Below are 21,879 nucleotides of genomic sequence, written 5' to 3' on the forward strand. Positions count from 1 at the left end.
ACATTTGAATGCAGCCAAGCACTTATTATCTGCCATAATCAGGTGCAAATATTTCCAAATCGAAGAGTTAATTTTGCTTCTCATTTTGTTATTGAACTATGTAACGAGAGCTCTCTAAATGCTCCAAGTGTGATATTGTGACAGTGAAGAATTATTGAGTTAGCAACAACTGCGTGTAGCACCTGACGGCGCGAAGCACATATATCTGCTATATTCAGTTGCAGTACCTCCTATTCGGACGGTTAATTCATGTTAGTATTGAACTAAGAAATGAGTGTCCTCCGAATTTTTGAAGTGTTATGTTATTATTGTGCAAACGGCCATGCCGCAGTGGTAACACTGGTTCCCGTCAGATCACCGAAGATAAGCGCTGTCGGGTTGGGCTAGCACTTGGATGGGTGACTATCCGGTCTGCCGAGCGCTGTTGGCAAGCGGAGTGCACTCAGTCCTTGTGAGACAAACTTGAGTGAGAAGTAACGGCTCCGGTCTCGTAAACTGACGTACGGCCGGGAGAGCGGTGTGCTGAACACATGCCCCTCCATATCCGCATTCAGTGACGCCTGTGGGCTGAGGATGACACGGCGGCCGGCGGTACCGTTGGGTCTTCATGGCCTGTTTGGGTGGAGTTAAGTTTAGTTTAGTTTAAATTACTATTGTGATTTTGTATTGCGTTACTAACTTCTGAACTTGGCAGGCTTTGCCAAAAATGACATATTATCTGCCATATTCCGCTGCCACATCGTCCTAATCGCTCCGTTAATATGGCTTCATGTTTTGTTATTGAACTAAGGAGCGAGTGGGACACTGCGACGTCGAATTAAGCTACCGACATCTAATGTTAGAAGCGAGGGTGCCATGCATATATTATCTGCCATATTAATCTGCCAACAACACCTAAGCGGCCATTAATCTGGGTTCATGTTTTGTTATTGAAATAAGAGACGAGTGTTCTCTAAATACTTCAGGTGCGATATTGCGATTGTGAATAAATAATGTGATATCGACAACTCCATTTAGCAGCTGAGGGTGCCAAGAAAATTTTATCTGCCATCTTCAGCTGCCAATATGTCCTAATCGGACCGGTAATCTGGCTTTATGTTTTGCTATTGAACTAAGAAACGAGTGTTCTCTAAATTCTTCTACATTTATTTATTTATTTTTATGTACACGTCAAGTTCCGTAAGACCAAATTGAGGAGCAAATCTCCTAGGTCATGGAACGTGTCAGACATGAAATTGCAATATAAAAGTAATAGCAGATAAAAATAAAATGTTTATGAATCCGAAAATAGTCAAGCCATAAGTTTAAGTAAACGAAATCAACAATACAACAAGAATCAGCTTAACTTTTCAAAGAACTCCTCGACAGAATAGGAGTGAACCGTGAGGGAACTCTTCAGTTTCGATTTGAAAGCGCGTGTTACTGCAAATATTTTTGAATCCTTGTGGTAGCTTATTGATAATGGACGCAGCAGTATACTGCACACCTTTCTGCACGAGAGTTAAGGAAGTTCAATCCAAATGAAGGTTTGATTTCTGCCTAGTATTATCTGAGTGAAAGCTGCTTATTCTTGGGAATAAGCTAATATGATTAACAAGAAATGACAGTAAGGAATATGTATATTGAAAGGCAAATGTCAAAATACCCAGACTAGTGAACGGGGATCGACAAGAGGTTCGCGAACTTACACCACTTATTGCCCGAACTACCCGTTTATGAGCCAAAAATATTCTTTTAGAATGGGAAGAGTAACCCTAAAATACAATACCATACGAAATAAGCGAATGAAAATAAGCAAAGTAGACTAATTTTTATGTCTAACGATTACTTACTTCAGATACCGTTCGAATAGTAAAAATGGCAGCATTAAGTCTTTGAACAAGATCGTGAACGTGAGCTTTCCACGACAGTTTACTGTCTATCTGAACACCTAGAAATTTGAGCTGTTCGGTTTCACTAATCATATGCCCATTATGTTAAATTAAAACGTCAGGTTTTGTTGAATTGTGTGTTAGAGACTGTAAAAACTGAGCTTTACTGTGATTTAAGGTTAGTTTATTTTCTACACGCCATGAACTTATGTCATGAAGTGAACTGTTTGAAACCGAGCCAATGTTGCACACAATATTCTTTACATCTACATCTACATCAACGTGAATACTCTGCAAATCACACTTAAGTGGCTGGTAGAGGGTTCATCGAACCACCTTAACAATAATTTTCTACTATTCCAATCTCGAAAAGCACGCAGAAAAAACTAACACCTATATCTTTCCGTGTGAGCTCTGATTTCCGTGATTATATTACGATGAACGTTTCTCCCTATGTAGGTCGGCGTCAACAAAATATTTTCGCAATCGAAGGAGAAAGTTGGTGATAGAAATTTCGAGAGAAGATTCCTCCGCAACGAAAAACGCCTCCGTTTTATGATGTCCACCCCAAATCCTGTATCATTTCAGTGACACTCGCTCCCCTATTCCGGGATAATATAAAACATGTTGCTCTTTTTTGAACTTTCTCGATGGACTCCTTTAAACCTATTTGGTAAGGAGCCCAGAATTCGCAACAATACTCCAAAAGTGGATGGATGAGCGTAGTGTAGGCAGTGTAGTAGATCTGTTACATATTTAAGTTGTTGGTAATTGTAATTCCCAGGTATTTAGTTGAATTTGTGGCCTTTAGATTTGACTGATTTATCGTGTAACCGAAGTTTAACAGATCCCTTTTAGCACTCATGTGGATGACCTCACATTTTCCATTATATATGGTCACGTCTCTGCACCATACAGATATCTTTTCTAAATCGTTTTGCAATTCATTGTGATCTTCTGATGACTTTATTAGACGATCAACGAAAGCATCATTTGCAAACAACCTCAGACGGCTGCTCAGATTGTCTCTTAAATCGTTTATATAGATAACGAACATGTAAGGACCTATAACAGTACGCTGTGAAATGCTAGAAATCACTTCCGTTTTACTCTATGATTTTCTGTCACTTACTACGAACTGTGACCTCTCTGACAGGAAATCGCGAATCCAGTTACATAACTCAAACGATATTCCATAAGCACGCAATTTCACTACAAGCCACTTGTTTGGTACAGTGTGACAAGCCGGCCGCGCGCCAGCCAGTCGCCCGGCAGCGCCCGGGGAGTGCGCATCAGCCGCTCCCGGTGCAGCCGCCCAGCGGCAACCGGCCGAGTGCCGAAGGGTTGAGCTCGTTCCCCTTCGACACAAAGCCGCGCAACCAGTCGCGGACTGCCGCGAAACAGCTTCGGCTCGCAGCTCCCGGTAGCCTCCGGTTACCCAACGCCCCCAATGTGATTCTCACGTTCTTTTAGGGACTCTGAGGTAATACCAGGGCTCCTTCACGGGACCACGCCCGCGTGCTGCAGGCCATTCTTCTTCCGCACCTCCTTTAGGTGCCGCGCTTGCACCAACAGCGCATGTTAGCATAACGTAGGGAACACCCACTTCTATAGGGAACAAGAGACACGTCTCTCGCCTATCGAGAAAAGCAAAATTGTCGTTTCCCCCTTCCCACCCAATAAATAATCCTAAGTGCGAGATGGCGGACGCTGCTAGCACTTCCTCTGCTGTTACCCGCAGTAAGACCGCAACACACGAGGCGCGAGGATCGACTGCACCCGCCGAAACTCGCGCCCCACCCGCTACCGAAGGCAAGGGAGCGGCTGGCGACGTTCGACAGCTTGGCGCGAAAGCGCAAAAGCAGCTCGAGTCGCGCCGGCTAATCACCGAACTATTCGGGGCGGACGTCTCACCTACCAAAACAGCAACACTCAATATAACTTTACACTCCCCTGTCACTGGACAGTCATGCACTATTGTGCCACCAACGACGCAGCCTCAAGAGATCGAGGCAGCGGCGGCGGAAGCGGACCCAGAAAACCACTACACAGAGCCCTGGCAGGTGGAGGGCCCAAAACGCAGACCCAGAAAAACACCAACACAGACAAGGGAGCAACTAAACTCGCTAGGCAACCGAAAGGCGCTGTTGCCTACACCTACTAGCTCATCTCAGGCTAGCAACAATATTAACACGAAACAAAACGCAAACACAGCTGTGGCGAACAACAACAAAGCACACAGAGCCACAGCGGTGCCCACACAACACAAGACTGGTTTCCCCCCAGTCGTTATACAAAACTATGGGAACCTTAGTGCCCTTAACACTGCATTCGCGGAAAGGCACATAAACAGTACACTACACGCAAAGTACTCGGGGGATAGGGCCTCACTGTACGTTGCCACAGACAACGAATATAAAGATCTTCTGACCTTCCTCAAAGATCGGATTATCGAACACTACACGTACAGAACGCTGGACGAGAGAACCCAGCAGTACGAGATCAAGGGAGTGGATCCCAGTACCCCCAACGAGATAGTACAGGCGGCGCTCTGTTATCTGGGATTCGACTGTAAAAGTGCCTCCCGGATGACAGGGTTCCGCACACACGCACCGCTACCACACTACACGGTTGAGTTAGCCGACACGGCTGATTCCCGCGCCATCCTGCAGATAAAGAGCTTTCTGCGGATGGACGCACGTGTAGAACACTACGAACCACCCAACGTCCCCCAACAATGTAACAACTGCCAGCGGTTCGGCCACTCGGCCCTCCGCTGCGGCCTGGCAACTCGCTGCCGCGGATGTGCTGGCAGTCACAGATCCTGCACACAGACACAGCATAACCAGCGACGCTGTGCCAACTGCGGTGGGCCCCATGCGGCCAACTTCAGACAGTGCAGTGCACACAAACAGGCGCTGAAGCGTAAACAAGACAAGAACAGGGTACAGTACGACATTCCACGCCCGAGGCCAGCGCCGAACCCAGTAAGGAACGGGGTAACGTTTGCCACGGTCGCACGCCCTGGCGGAACGGCACAGGCCGCGGAACCTCAGCGCCCTTCACACACACGCGAAACAACCGCTGCAACAGCTACACAACAGCCACAGGCAACACCTGAAAACCAACAAGCATCGTTACCAACACCTATGCCCCCAAACAACACGACCCCACTCTCGGAAGTCACGTGCTGCCAAGAAACGCACGCTATACAGGAAAACACATCCACAGAAGAACCCCCAGAACCCCAAGCCCAGAGGAGGAATAGACGTACACGTAAACACAGGGCGGGGAACACGAAATCACCACAACAGGCCACCCAGCAACAACACATCAATAACACACAGGAAAACAGTCAACAAGACACCGAGACTGTAACTCACACTTCCATCCCTCTCACCACAGAAGTAACACAGGTGCCACAACCACTCTCACAAAACATAAACACAAATGCCACTCCTAACAACACACCAATACCCGCACAAGCGGCCGCTAACTCCACGACAGCACCTCAGGCTGCCACATCCAACACCAACACATCACCTGGGGGAATACTGGAAACACTATTCCCTCGACACACGACCGTTCAAATCCTTACCAAGGTACTGACGGCTGTCACAACACTCATCACCCAGCTCATGGAGCGCAAGGGAATCCTTGTCGCGCTACTGAGCGAGACTAAGCTTAAACCGCACAAACAATTAAACTTTCCTGGCTACGGCGTCTATCGTACCGACCGACCGGGCGACGCCGTGGCAGGTGGAACTGCAATCGTCATACACAGAGACATTGAGCACACAAACATAGAGCTCCCTGAACTGGAAAAAATCGAGGCTACGGCCGTCAGAGTCAAGTTCAACGGAGCTTACACCACACTGATATCGGTATACAACAGCCCTGTAGGCATTTCAACACGCGATATCAGCACACTACTCAACATTTCACCGCGATTAATAGTCGCTGGAGATCTGAACGCAAAACACCCAGAATGGAATTCACGCATACGAAATCCCAACGGCAAAAAACTGTACGAACATTCACTAGGCAGAAACTACATTATACTAGCGCCGACTGAACCGACGCACATTCCCTATCAGAGGGGGCACAGCCCAGACGTGATAGACATGGCCCTCATCAAGGGCATTACATCGACACTCAACGTTGCCGTTGAAAACGATCTGCCCTCAAACCACCAACCTGTAATACTATACATTGAGGAAACACTGCAGCACATGGAACAACGCAAGATGTTGGACTATGGGCGTGCGAATAGGACATTGTTCAAGGAAACGCTCGATAGCCACATCCCACCCATACACGAAATTAATGAAACAGCACAAATTGACGAGGCAGTGCAAACCCTCACTAACGCCGTCCAGGACGCAATGGCAGGCACCATACCTGATCGCACCTCACAACAACACAGTGCGGCCCTGCCCCAGGAAATCCTGGGCCTAATCTCAATGAGGAATCGCCTCAGGAGACAATGGCAGCGCACCAGGCGTCAGTACTTCAAACGGCACATTAACAGGCTACAGGGCATCATACACGATAAAATACAAACACATAGAACACAACAGTGGAACCAAAAACTCGAAGGGCTGGACACCGCACGACCTGGCGTGTGGCAACTAGCCCAACACTTCACCGGGGAGAAAATATACACCCCAACGCTTCAAGGGCCTGACGGACCTGCATACTCAGCGGAAGAGAAAGCAGAACTAATGGCCCCCACACTCGCAGCGTCATTCACACCGAACCTGGTATCATCAGATCCAGTGTTCACACTTGCTACTGACCAAGAGGTTACACGCATTGTAGCCCAACCATCGCGCGACGACACTCGACATGCTAGCACAGCTAAGTGCTTCAAGAGGTATCCTTTGACAGTGAGTAGCTACTGAGTTACCAACTTTTACATTTGGTAGGTTAGGTCATGAAGCACGTATTTTCGGACACATTCCTCCCAATTGTACCGTCAATCTGGCTTCATGCAGAAAGATACATGTAGTTTGATTATGAAGCTCAACAAAAAACTGGTATACATGTTCTGAGTCTCAAAATAGTTCACAATTTTAAAGGAGATACTGTTTAAGACAAACGAAGAATTCTGTAGTTGGATGATATCTGAAAAAAAAGTAATATACATTCATAGCTCACTATGCTAAAGGATACGATTCACAATTCATTTTGAAGTCCTGTGTTAAAAATCCAATAAAACCATATACTGTCTACACAGGAAATAAGCTGACATTATTAGAGATCAAACAGCTAGATCTAAAAATTATATATAGTAGTAATTTTGTACTAGGTCCCCTTAGTAGTTTTCTGAAAACATTTTATTTGAAATTATTGCAGAAAGGATATTTTCCACATTTATTCAATACACAAGGAAACGAAAATTACATAGGACCAATTCGAGATACTCAATATGAAACCAAAAGATAGAGAAGCATTTCTCAAATGGCATAGCTCCAAAGGTAAAGAAAATTATAACATCAATATGAAGAAAGAAATGAATGAGTGCTGTAAGTGTAGATATATTGAGAAGAGGTTGTTTTGAATTAAGTAAACAATTTCTAGAAATAGCTAATATTGATGCATTTTGTTATTTAACAATTGCAGGTGTTTGTATGGCTATTTACAGATCTAAATATTTACCTGAAAATACAATCGCTGTATTGGATAAAGAGCAAAAAGAAAAGTATAGTAAAGAATCCATAGGCTGGTTAAACAATTTACGCAATAATAATATATCACATGCTCTTAATGGTGGAGAAGTTGAAAATAGCTGGGGCAAAAGTGGATGCATTTGGTAAAGAAACTAATACTGTTTATCAATACCACAGTTTTTCTGGCATGCCTGTGAAAATGTTTTTAAAGTGAGACGATTAACAATAAAAATAAAGAAACAGTGGATGACTGTTATCAAAAGACTAACAAAAAATGCATAAATACGAAATGTGGGATATAATATAGTGGAAATGTGGAATGTGGTTGTCTTGGTCAGCAGAGTATAAAAAGCTTAAGAAATTAAAACAGGTACCTGAAATTGTTGAACCACTGAATCCAGGGGATGTTTTTTATGGTGCTGAAAATGCAATAAAATTAAGAGCTAAAGCAGATGGTGTTAGCACAAAAATAAGATTTGATGATGTGTGCAGTCTTTATCCAACTATACAATATTATGACTATTATCCTGAGTGACATGAAACAAAAATTTATAGACCAAGATATTATTCCAAAAATTGTTATGCATTTAGAAAATGTAAAGTAGGGTCAGCTAGAGGATTGTATCATCCTGTTTACAGGTATGAATAAATGGAAAACTGTTGTTTCTTTTGTGTACCAAATGTGCTCGAGAAAAAAATGCAATCAGAATGATGAAGAAAGAAATTGTATTAGAACTTGGGCAACTGATGAAGTAAAGTTGGTTGTAGAAATGTGATATAAAATTTTTAATGTCTATGAAGTAAGGGATTTTGGAAATAAAAGCAACATGTTGTTAAAAAGTTATGAGTGAAAGATTTTATTAAAATAAAATTAGAAACCAGTCCATATGATTTCGAAAGTGATGAAGAGTATATCAAAACAGCTAAAGAGAAATTAGATGTTGATTTAGAATCCAACAGAATAATGGAAAATCCAGGAAAACGAGCTGTTGCTAAGATACATGTTAAGTCATTATAGGAGAAATTTGGACAAAGACAGAATATAAGTCAAACAGAATATGTAACAAATGTACAGCGAATTTATGAGATACTATTCGATGATAGATTAGATGATATAGATTTCAATTGTCTTAATGACAATATGCTTCACATGGAGTTCAGTTTCAAGGATCATTATGTGGAAAATAATACAGCTACAAATATTTTTACAGTTGCATCCACTACATCAAATGCAAGGCTTAGATTGTATGATAGGCTAAACAAATTAGGAAAAAAAAATTATATATTTTGATCACAATTTTGTACTATATATTGATGATGGGAAAGTCAATTTGGAAAATGGTTGTATGTTGGGTGAATGGACAGATGAGGTTGGAGATAATAATTGGATACCAAATTGAGCTCAGCTGGTCTGAAAACTTATTATTACGAGAAGAATGATAAAAGCAGTGTAATGAAGGTAAAGGGATTTACTTTAAACTATAAAAATATTCATAGGTTGAATGGTGAATCTATAATGAGATTAATTGAGAGTGAAGTGAAGGAAAAGATACAATTAGAATACAATCAGATTACTAGAGATGTTGATACCAAAAATCTAGCCAACAAACAGGCCAAGAAAGAATTCTCATTTCAGAATGATACAAGAGTAGATCTAGAAAATTATGATACAGTGCCTTATGGATATTAAAAATTATTTATTATTTAACAAATTTAATAAGATTAAAAGAATTTTTCTATTATATGAGTAAAGAGGAATGAATCTTTCCCTTTAAATTTTTATATTCATTATTGTGTGTGTGGTGGGTTTGATTATCAAATAATCTGCTAGTGCACGGAAGTGATCCACTTACTATTCATATTTTATGTGCCATATTCAGCTGTCACTGCCCCACAATCGGACTGTTAATGTGGATAAATGTTTTGTTACTGAAGTAAGAAATGAGTGTTCTTTAAACAGTTCCAGTGAAGGTGCCAAGCAAATGTTTTCTGCCACATTCAGGTGCATTTATATCTTGATTTGTCCATTAATCTGTACTCATATTTGACATATATATATATATATATATATATATATATATATATATATGAAAAAGTGATCAATAAACACTTCAAGTGTTATATGTATTGAATTAGAAACAGCTGAATTACCAGCCGATTGTGCCTATAACCTCTTACCAGCCATATTTATCTGTGAATGCCTGCTAATTGGGCTTTTAATGTGGCCTGATATTTTGTTATTGAACTAGAAAACGAGTGTCCTTTGAATGCTTCAACTAGGATGGTGAATATCTATTGAGTTATGATTACCCGAATTTAGCAGCCATATTCATCTTCCAGTATCTCCAAATCTGACGATTTCTTGCGCTTCTTGTTGTGTTATTGAACTAAGGAAAGTGAGTTCTAAATGCTATGGTAGTGGATGGCTATTCAGTTGTCGACTTCTGATGTTAGCAGCCTTGGGCGCCACACACATATTAATTCCCATATTCAGCTGTCAGCACCCCCTAATTGGACCATTACTGTAGCTACATGTTATATTGTCAAACGTAGAAACGAGTCTTCTCTAAATTCTTCAAGTTGGATATTGCAACAATGAATACATATTGAGTTACCAACATGTGAATTAAGCAGTTGACATTGTCAAATGCATGTTTACCTTCCATGTTCAGCTTCCAGTATCTTCTAAATCGACCTTTAACATGGCTACATGTTTTGTTACTGAACTAAGAAACAAGTACTCCTTAAATGGTGCGAACAACTGTTGAATGACCAACTTCTGAATTTAGTAGCTGGAGGCGCCAAGCACATGTATTCTGCCATATTCAGCTGCACATATGTCTTCATGCCTTAAGCTGGGTTTATACTTGGTATGCATCTATGAAACAAGTAATCTCTAAATGCTTCAAGTGGTATATTGGGATACTGAATACCTATTGAATTAGCAGTGTCTGAAGTTCCAGACCATATGCCTGTAACATATTTTTTTTCCATATTCAGCTCTGAGTATCTGCTAATTGGACCATTGATGTGGCTTCATTTTTTGTTATTCAGCTAAATAACAAGTGTTCTCTAAGTTCTTGAATTGCGATACTGTGACACTGAGTATCTGTTGAGGTTCCAACATATGTTTTTAATAGCTGAGAGCGCCAAGCGAACATTATCTGCAACATGCAGCAGCCAATATCTCTTCATCATATGGTTAGTCTGGCTTCATGTTTAGTTATTGATCTAAGAAACGAGTGCCCACTAAAGACTTCAAGTGGGATAATGCGATAGTGAATACCTATTGACTTATGAATACCCTAACCTAGCAGCTGAGGGTGCCACGTGCATTTTTCTTGCCATATCCACATCGTACAGTTAATGTGGCATCATTTTTTTCTTATTGAATAAGGAACGAGTGTTCTTTAAATGCTTCACGTGGGTTATTGCAACGGTGGATATCTGCTGAGTTACCGACATCTGAGTTGATAACGCCAAGCACATATTATCTGCCATGTTCAGCATCCAATATCTTCTAAAAGAAGAGTTAATGTGAAATTAAGAAACGAGTGTCCTCCAAATGTTTCAAATAGGATATTTTGATGGCGAATATCTATTGACTTTTGAATACGCGAATTTAGCAGCTGAGGGTGCCAAGGGCATTTTCCTGCAATTTTCTGGTGACAATATCTCCTTATCCGACACTTAATATGGCTTCATGTCTTATTATTGAATAACGAATGAGTGCGCTCTAAAGGCTTAAAGTGGGATATTGTAACGCTGAATACATATTGAGTTACCGACATCTGAATTTAACAGCTGACATAGCCAAGCTCATATTACGCTGAAGCGCCAAAGAAAATGGTATAGGCAAGCGTATTCAAATACAGAGATATGTAAATAGGCAGCATACGGCGTTGCGGTCGCCAACGCCTATATAAGACAACAAGTGTCTGTCGCAATTGTTAGATCGGTTACTGCTGCTACAATGGCAGGTTATCAATATTTAAGTGAGTTTTAACGTGGTGTGATAGTCAAAAAATGGTTCAAATGGCTCTGATCATTATGGGACATAACTTCAGAGGTCATCAGTCCCCTAGAACTTAGAACTACTTAAACCTAACTAACCAAAGGACATCACACACATCCCTGCCCGAGGCAGGATTCGAACCTGCGACCGTAGCGGTGGCGCGATTCCAGACTGTAGCGCCTAGAGCCGCTCGGCCACTCCGGTGTTGACTGGCCCAGGCGAGGCGTAAATCTTTGTGTTGTGCAGTCATCAAGGGTACACGAGTAGGCCTTCGGCACCGAAAGCAAATATCGTTGATGTTTCGTTGAATGGTTCGCACGCTGACACTTGCTGATGGCCCAGCACTGAAATCCGCAGCAATTTGCGGAAGAGTTGCACTTGTTTCACGTAGAACGATTCTCTTCTTCCGTCGTTGGTCCCATTCTTGTAGGATCTTTTTCCGGCCGCAGCGATGTCGGAGATTTGCAGTATTACCGGATTCCTGTTATTCACGGTACACTCGTGAAATGGTCGTACTGGAAAATCCTCACTTCATCGCTACCTTGCAGATGCTGTGTGTACCATCGCTCGTGCGCTGACTATCACTAGCGTCGGCCAGTGCAAGTTTGGAACACGTGTTATACTCTTTGCAAAAGGACAATGTGGTGTCACCGCCAGACACCACACTTGTTAGGTGGTAGCCTTTAAATCGGCCGCGGTCCGGTAGTATACGTCGGACCCGCGTGTCGCCACTGTCAGTGATTGCAGACCGAGCACCGCCACACGGCAGGTCTAGAGAGACGTCCTGGCACTCGCCCCAGTTGTACAGCCGACTTTGCTAGCGAAGCTACACTGACCAATACGCTCTCATTTGCCGAGACGATAGTTGGCTTAGCCTTCAGCTACGTTATTTGCTACGACCTAGCAAATCGCCATTACCAGTTTATATTCAGTGTAATAATGTCTAAACAAGAGCGATGTTCTCCAATTGTGGATTAAAGATAAGTATTACAAGAACTACGTTCTTTTCTTTATAGGATAATTACTTTACCTCGTTCCAGACCTCACGCCAATCTGCGTGAGCTTAACGCGTGCCTTTCGGCTACCTCCGAATGGCTTGGCTGTCTTGCCACGCCACTACAGAAAATATCGTCGTGTATTGATTACATGGAACTCAGTTCGGTCTGTTCTCCCACGAGACGTCGACTGTAGCGGGTATAGTTCCTTCCTACTTCTGGCCAGCTCCAAATTATATCGGGCTCAATGTTTCAGGGACGTTGCGTCGTCCTGCTGGTAGATGCCAGTATACTGAGGAAAAACAAACTTCATGTAACGGTGGTTATGGTCCTCAAGGACAGATCCATAATAGTGTTGATCCATTGTGCCTTTTCGAATGAGGAGATCCCCCGGGGAATGCCACGGAAATACTCTCCAGACCATGACCCTTTCAACGACTATTGTTTGTTTTCAGACCCTTCACGCCGGGATAAAACAGTATTCATCTGAGAAGTCCGTCTGTTGCCACTCAGTGGACATCCAGATGCGGTACTGGCGTGCAGATTCCGGACTTTGTTCCTGATGAACAGCAGTCAGCATGAGTGAATGAACAAGGCACCTGCTGCAGAGTTCCATGTGCAGGAAAGTTCACTGAACGGTCATTGAGGATACGCTGTTGGTAGCCCTTGGGTCATCTGGGCTGTCAGTTACTCAGCAGTTGCACATCTATTCGCCCTTAAACATCTCTGCAGCCGTCGTTCACCCCTGTCATCTGTGGCCCATGGTGCATCACTCTTGCCTCGGCACCAGTTTTCGATAGAGCTGTTTTGCCACACACAGCATACTTTAACCACAGTGGCATGCGAACAGTTAACAGACTTACAAGGAACCCCTTGAGTGCGAGGTCACAAGTTCAATCTTTAGTAAGGTTCATTTGAAAGAGTTGTGTTAACAGTTATGGGAAGAAAAATACTAGCTGCTAGTGACTCACCGTATACATCAGGAGGACGACAGAAAATGAGTGTCTGGGAGATGCCGAGGTCAGCCTTCCGTGGGATGCATGTATTACACTTCATAAACTGGATATCGTCGACGTTCAAGAAAGGTTCAAAACGCACCATTAACTTCCACCATGAACACCGGATGAAAAATGGCACGTCCCAGAGATCACAAAGGTTCGTACCATCGAGATCGAGATCGAATACTCTGGGAGCTACAAACCGTGCAGGACGTTCGACTAGGTATCCACTCTCAAAGAATGCATATAGAACCATATTGATGTAACGGGGTGCTGAGAAACGACGAAGTGTGATGGCATGCAAACGAATGAAAAACAGTCTGTAGGGGAGCTTTTCGTAAAACTGGATATCCTTTAAGGCGTAGCTGCAGATAGTGCGGTAATATGTTTTATAGGCACGGAAAATAAAAACATTCAGAGGCTGAATTTGTCGTATGGTTCCAAGTGGCATGAACTGCAAGGTCACACACTTTTTAGGTGGTGTAGCTTGAGCTAAATGAGTATGATTTTTATGTGCAGATTAGAAATGAAGCAAAAGCAACTTATTGTGACCAACTATTGCAGTGATCTTACCATAGTTGTATTTCTCTTACGCCCATTTTTCTACTTTTGCTTGCTGTGACGTAAATATTCCCTGCTGCCCTTGCAAGATCACGTTTACGGGAAATAATCGTAGAGGGCAGAGCACCTCCAACTTCTCGCAGCACAATAAATAACTTTCCAGCCAATTTAACAACCAGATTAAAAGCCGACATAATTGAATACGAATGTGTTAATGCACTGATATTAGTCGATCTTGATACATTTCTCGTGGTACCTCTTTAATTTTCATATCTCGACTGGCCAGAGGTCAAAACCAATTCTTTACTGATGGATGGGATAAGTTTCTTTATCTCATCCACAAATTTTTGGGCCGATTCCGCAGTTTGCTATGCGTCGTCAAGTTGACGCTTTGTTTGAAATTTCGTTATCATGTGTCTTCCAATTCTGTAGCACTGTTCGAAGCTTTGCAATCATCCACAGCCTCCCTTGAAATCACTGTACTCTATATCGAGCGCAGTTTGATGTACATAACGTAGCAGGTTACTATCGAGCACATTCCATAAATTGTATCGAACTTCCTCGGTAAGCGCAAACATCAGTTTTTGTAAGAAGTGCAGCTTGTTCTCCCTTGAATATCAATAGCTTTGCTTATGCACTACATGGTCATATTGCTGCGGAAGTATTCGAAATATGTTCATAATTATTTTTTACTATGCTGCGGATGACCTACCATGTACGTAATTACGTTTAGTACCCGCTCGTTGAACAACAAAGTTCGACATCTGTTTCAATGCCACTTTCCTTCATAAGCACGTATCGTCATCACTGTACTCCCCATGTACATTGTCCGCACAGTCGAGCGTATACGACACCACACTTGCAGAAAAGCTTACATTTCACCAGCCGCTTCTTTCTCACTCTGTGAAATTCCTTGGGTTCATTTCTGACGAAATGTCAACTTCTGCAGCTGTTGTTGTAGATATAACCCAAATCTTTCCCTGTTTATCGTTGCCATTGCTCTGCTTTCTATCAACACTACTAGCACTGTAACACGGTTGTGAGTTTGCCGTCGAGTAAGCAGTTCAACTACGCTCTGTAGCCTCATTCTGTGCTCGCCATTGGATACCTCCAGTTCTGACCCCCGGATGCCATTAGCAGCCAATATTGAGATTGCATGGTAGACAATATTTGGGGTGTCGAATGCCGTAAACATCATTGGCGTTTAGCAACTTTGTACTCAGGGGGTTCCTTGTTAGCCGTTTTGGATATAATTAAATGTTTCCCTGAGACATTTAAGTGTCTTTTTATTACCTACGATAATGATCGAAGCAGACGAAATGAATTAAAATTTGTGGTGCGGCCGGGACTGGAATCCCGGTTTTCTTGTTTACTAGGCTGAAATGCTAACCATTGTACCACCGCAATACTGCTGCACGAACTTAAGGGAAACATTTAATTATAAGATCTATAAGATCACCAATAGTACAAGGACGTCCCACTACATCCAATGCTGGGTGCATGCCAGTATCGGAGAGCCCTGGCAGTAGTGACAATATGTAAGGGAAAAATGAATTGAAGTTTTTGTTGGGGGCGGGGGGGAGGGGCACTCAGCTTGGGCGGTTCTTGCAGCAATATCGACCAATGTACTGTGGTGGTGTATTGGTTAGCATTTCTGCCTAGTAAGCAAGAAGACATAGGTTCGAGTCCAGGTTGCTACACAAATTTTAATTCATTTCGTCTCCTTCGATCATTATCGTATTGGATATGTTTCCACCTTGGGCCCGAAAGCCAATAATCATGCCCTTTTCGACGTGCAATAAATGGCTCTGTCTTCGCATTATGACAACTACTCCACTGTTTTGCATGTCCTCCGATATGCTTTATATATCCACCACTGCTAGTGCTGCCGCCTGTCGTGTGTGAGTGGTTTTTGCACGTTGACAGCGAACATAGGTGGTGGTCACATTAATGTGACTGGACCCTGTAGTGTCAGCATTACGGAATTTAAATGAGGGAAGAGCCTACAGGAAGCGAATGAACTTTATATCTTGAAAATAATTCAGCTCAAAGCTTGAGCTAAAAATCGTGATAGTAGAGGATATAACACATTAGAGTAATCAGAATTAATTACTTAAGATAATTTACATTTGTTTCCATTTCATAAAGAATTATTCCAAAAGACTAAAATAAGGACAAAATGTGTACCCAATATATTGTTTATACAGATTTGATGATGATGTCTTTGTAAAATCTCGACCACCAAGACAATAAAAAGTAATGACACTTGGTTAAACATATCCATTCAGTAGTAAACTATATGAGCAAGAAAAAAAGGACAAACCACTGAAAAAAGAATTATTTGAGATTAAAAAAGTAGGTTTGAGATTCAATGAAAACCTTGAACAAATAGTAAAAATTAAAAATCTTAATGTTACTTGCAATACAAATTTCAAAAAGGTGGTATCTATGATAGAAGAAGATCTGATGAAGATTTTATAGTAAAATTTTGTTGAAATTTTAATAAAGACAACCGTTATATTCATGGAAAATTGAAAGATTATTATGTTTTCCAATGCTGGGAATGGCTTAAAATAGTCACAGATAAACAGTCTGTCTATGTGTTGTGAAAAGGGAATACGAAACAGAACTCATTGTATCTGTACTGAAAGATACATGGGGTATGATTACGAAACTCAACAAGAAACATATTCCAAATCTCATTACAGCTCATATTATTAGTGGATATACCGCTTATAAATTTAAGACAAATGATGGATTCTGTAGGTGGATAATATCTGAAGAAAACAGGTATTATGTATTTATAGTGCATTATGCTATAGATTACAATTCACAATGTATTTTAAAGTATTGTATTGAAAATATAATAAAGCCACATACTATCTATACAGGTACTAAATTGATGTTATTTCAGATAAAACACCTAGGTTTAACAATTATAGATGGTGGTAACTTTGTACAAGACCTCTTAGTAGTCTTACAATAATATTTTATTTAAAAGAGCTGAAGAAAGGATATTTCCAACATTTATTCAATATATGAGAAAATGAAAACTACATAGCACCAGTTCCAGACATCAAATATGATTGTGCTGATACTATGAAACTAAAAGAAATATTTCCCAAATAGCATAGTCAAAAAGTTAAAGAAAATTATGCATTCAATGTGAAGAAAGTCTGATGTACCTACATTGAGAAGAGGCTGTTTAGAACTAAGGAAACAGTTCCTAGAAATAGCTAATATAGGCCCATTCTGTTATTTAACAATTGCCTGAGTTTGTATAGCTATATACAAATCTAAATATTTGCCTAAAAGAGGAATTGCTGCATTGGATAAAGACAAGAAAGAAAATTTATAGTAAAGAAAACATAGCTTGGTTGAACAATTTAAACAATAATAATATTCAGCATGAAGTTAATGATGGTGAAGTAAATATAGCTGTAGTTAGATGGCTTTGATGAAGAAATCAATACCATTTATCAATACCATGGTTATTCTTGGCATGTGTATCAAATTTGTAGAAGAAAAAAATAAATAAATTAAATCACAACAATGAGGAAAGACGTATGATTACTGTTTGTGTAACTGATGAAGTAGAAAAAGCTGTGGAAAAAACAGATAAAATTTTAGATGTCTATGAAGTAAAGGATTTTAAAAATAAAACAAACGTGTTGTTTAAAAATTATGTGAAAGATTTTATGAAACTAAAATTAGAAATGAGTCCCTACAATTTTCAAAAAATTAAATGTATATCAAAACAGCAAAAGAAAAATTGACTATTGAATTAGATCCTGATAGGATAAAAAAGGACCCAAGAAAATGTGCTGTTGCTAAGATATGTCTTAGTTCATAATGGTGAAAATTTGGACAATGACAAAATATGAGTATAACTGAGTATGTGATAGATTTACAACAATTTTATGAGATACTATCAGATGACCTTTCAGATAATACACATAAAATTAATGAGAATATGGTACAGATTAAGCACAATTTCAAGGACAGTTATGTAGAAAATAATACAGCTACAAATATTTTTATAGCTACATTCACTACATCAAATGCAAGGCTTAGGTTGTAGGATAGGATAGATAAGCTAGGAAAAAATGATATATATTTTGATATGGGCAGTTTAGTATACATAGACGATGGTGAAATCAATGTAAAAAGGGTCTTATGTTGTGTGAATGGACAAATGAATTAGGAGAAAATAAATAGATTACAAATTGGGCTTCAACTGGATCTAAAAGTTATTATTTTGAGAAAAATGATAAAAGCACAGTGATGAAGGAAAAGTGTTTCACTTTAAGCTATAAAAATATTCAGAAGTTGAATAGCGACTCTTTGATAAGGTTAATTGACAGTGAAATGAAACAAAAGATACATTTAGAGTACAATCAGATAACCAGAGGTATTGATACAAAAAATTCATTCAACCAGTGCTTTAAGAAAGAATTCCCATTTCAGTATGACAACAGAGTAGTTCTATGAAAATATGATACAGTGCCTGGTGGATATTAAAATTAGTTTAATAAATTGAAATTAAAATAAATGTTCTATCCTTTCTAATGTAAAGATAAAATTTATATGAAATTCATTGTAACTATGGAATAAATTTATTACTTGTCTTTTATTGTATTCTCAGTTTTATAGATTTTTAGATTTAGATTTTCGATTATTGAGTGAGAAACTTCTGAAAATAATATATATGATTTTTTATAATTTTTAATGTTGTTGGTAAATTATTTATTGGTAAATTATAACCACCAAGTTGGTAATTCACTGTATTTTTATAGTCATAAAACGAGAGAATTTGAGTTTTCTGTTTGTTCCCATGTTTTATATCAGTTTCCACATAACTATCAAATCTCCTTCTGTATTCTTCTTCTCTATCAATCCATTTTAATACATTAATAGCAAGAATATAATACTTCTCAAATGTTCTGAAATTAAAAAGTGTTTAAAATATTTTTTGGAAATATCACATTGAACTTGTCTCTCTCTTGGTTTCTTATTTCTCTCAATAAAAATGTGAAATTTCAATTTGTTCCACACATTAGTCATATTTAGAAGATTAATAATTTTTGAGCTTAATAAATTTTTTATCTATGTAAACAGGGGCTCTACTGAAGAAGCTTGACAATATTATCACTTCAAGTTTGTTAAAAAAATAGTATGCTGAAGTAAATGAATTATATTACATTATATTTGTAAGCTAGATACAATGAATAATTTTGTATGGAGCTTGATAATAAATTTAAAATTGTTTTGTGAAACAGGTATAATTAATTATTAATTGGTATTTTCAGATTTTTTGAAGAAGGAAGTATTAAGCTGAGATATAAAGGAATGAAGAACCTTAAAAATAATGTTAATGAATTTCATGTTCTTGAATTTTTAGTTTAATATATTTTTTAATTTTATAAATATATTTTTTTCTTATTTATCACCACCAGCCCGCCACATCCACATGAATATTTTGGTAGCTGAAAGGCCGCATCAGTTGCAACTATCAGAAATTAATTAAGATCAAACTTCTAGAACTTGAGAAAATACGCAGAAGCTCTATCCTTTGCTCTGTTTTATTAACTTCTTGTTGTTATTTTGGATCTCAGTCTTAGGTGTATTGCAAGTGGAAATTCTCATTCACAATGCAATTTTCGCCTTCTTTGGCAAAGCGTCAGTAACAGTTATATTGCAATCGTCAAGAGTAGATAGCAACAACGGTATGATCAGAATGGTATGGGTCTCAGTGAACACTATCCACCTGGTCTGAATGACGTTAGTGGTGACTCGCTTACTCTATCTCCGACTAGCTAAGTAAAGATAGCGTTTGGGCCTCGGTGCTTCTATAGTGCAATAACACTGATTAAGATCTACTTAGTTGATCCTGTTACGCCAGAAAGCATACAGTATACACTGATTTACGACTGGGAACACCTTCTCTACTGCACCACCTCACGTGTCCCTCAATAACAAGCAGAGAATGGAACCAACAACTCCTGTTATTTGAAAGGAAAGCCCAGTCACTCTGGGATACGAAGCACCTAGGGTGTTCATAATCTCAGTGCTGAATTCCCATAAGCTCCAAACTCAAAACAAACAAATAAACAGAGCACCTGTCTATTATCACCAAGCAGGAACAGAGTTCATTCTGGTGATAAGCACATTGATTCTGCAGATAATTCCTAGAAAATATTACCGTCTGTCAAGTAACTGCAATGATAGTCACTACACATGTTTTATATGATACACTTAGTTAAGTAATAACCTCGCTGCAATTCTGCTTCCACTGTTCTGAAACATATTGACCATCAGTTATTTGATTATATAGGCGCTACACTCTTATTCTGAAGAATTTGACATGAATTAAGGCATCACAAAACAACAACAATGGTAAGGATGACGTTGAAGTGTTATCACAAAGGTAGGAAGACAAATGCTCGCAGATCACTAGTATTGTCTCAAAAAATAGCTATACAGGGTGGTCCATTGATCGTGACCGGGCCTAATATCTCACGAAATAAGCGTCAAACGAAAAAACTACAAAGAACGAAACTTGTCTAGCTTGAAGAGGGAAACCAGATGGCGCTATGGTTGGCCGGCTAGATGGCGCTGCCATAGGTCAAAAGGATATCAACTGCGTTTTTTTTAAATAGGAACCCCCATTTTTTATTACATATTCTTGTAGTACGTAAATAAATATGAATGTTTTAGTTGGACCACCTTTTTTCGCTTTGTGATAGATGGCGCTGTAATAGTCACAAACATATGGCTCACAATTTTAGACGAGCAGTTGGTAACAGGTAGGTTTTTTAAATTAAAATACAGAACGTAGGTACGTCTGAACATTTTATTTCGGTTGTTCCAATGTGATACGTGTACCTCTGTGAACTTATCATTTCTGAGAACGCATGCTGTTACAGCATGAATACCTGTAAATACCACATTAATGCAATAAATGCTCAGAATGATGTCCGTCAACCTCAATGCCTTTGGCAATACGTGTAACGACATTCCTCTCAACAGCGAGTAGTTTGCCTTCCGTAATGTTCGCACATGCATTGACAATGCGCTAACGCATGTTGTCAGGCGTTGTCGGTGGATCACGATGGCAAATATCCTTCATCTTTCCCCAGAGAAAGAAATCCGGGGACGTCAGATCCGGTGAGCGTGCGGGCCATGGTATGGTGCTTCGACGACCAATCCACCTGTCATGAAATATGATATTCAATACCGCTTCAACCGCACGCGAGCTATGTGCCGGACATCCATCATGTTGGAAGTACATTGCCATTCTGTCATACAGTGAAACACCTTGTAGTAACATCGGTAGAACATTACGTGGGAAATCAGCATACGTTGCACCATTTAGATTGCCATCGATAAAATGGGGGCCAATTATCCTTCCTCCCCTAATGCCGCACCATACATTAACCCGCCAAGGTCTCTGACGTTCCACTTGTCGCAGCCATCGCGCATTTTCCGTTGCCCAATAGTGCATATTATGCCGGTTTACGTTACCGCTGTTGGTGAATGACGTTTAGTCGGTAAATAGAACGCGTGCAAAATATCTGTCATGGTCCCGTAATTTCTCTTGTGCCCAGTGGCAGAACTGTACACGACGTTCAAAGTCGTCACCATGCAATTCCTAGTGCATAAAAATATAGTACGAGTACAACCGATGTCGATGTATCATTCTCAACACCGACGTTTTTGAGATTCCCGATTCTCGCGCAATTTGTCTTCTACTGATGTGCGGATTAG

The 21,879-nt window shown here is 40.1% G+C and overlaps 1 pseudogene; it reads left to right on the plus strand.

Moving 5' to 3' along the window:
• The first annotated feature begins 312 nt into the window (after positions 1-312).
• LOC126472324 (5S ribosomal RNA) lies at positions 313-430 on the plus strand (annotated as a pseudogene).
• Positions 431-21,879: the final 21,449 nt, after the last annotated feature.

Source organism: Schistocerca serialis, chromosome 3 (genome assembly GCF_023864345.2).
Source record: "Schistocerca serialis cubense isolate TAMUIC-IGC-003099 chromosome 3, iqSchSeri2.2, whole genome shotgun sequence".
Classification (NCBI taxonomy): domain Eukaryota; kingdom Metazoa; phylum Arthropoda; class Insecta; order Orthoptera; family Acrididae; genus Schistocerca; species Schistocerca serialis.